Raw genomic sequence first — 396 nt, forward strand, 5'->3', positions numbered from 1 at the left:
GGTCGTCACCCCGAAGGCGGTGCCCTCACTAAATATGGCTACCGCACCGCTTTGCTTTCTAGGCTCCTGAAGCCATGGCGCCGTGACGCACCCTGGGCGTGCCTTTCCTGTGGATGGTCCGGAGCGGCTATGCTCCGTGCCCTTACTTGACATGGCGACTGCCTCCCGTTGTTTTCTAAGGGGTTGACGCTGGCAGGAAGGGAAAGGGTGGCTGCCGCCCTTCCTCTGCGTGGGCGGAAGTGGCGGAGAGGAAAGGGTTGAGGCGAGGCCCGAGGACTCCTGTGGCACCAGCGCTGCGTGCCTGCGGAGCGCCACCTGTAGGAAGAACAGGGGCCCGGGGGGTCCTTTGGTGGCTGCATCGGCAGTGCTCAAGAAAACCCTCACAAATCAAAGCAG

Source organism: Alligator mississippiensis, chromosome 3, assembly GCF_030867095.1.
Source record: "Alligator mississippiensis isolate rAllMis1 chromosome 3, rAllMis1, whole genome shotgun sequence".
Taxonomy (NCBI): domain Eukaryota; kingdom Metazoa; phylum Chordata; order Crocodylia; family Alligatoridae; genus Alligator; species Alligator mississippiensis.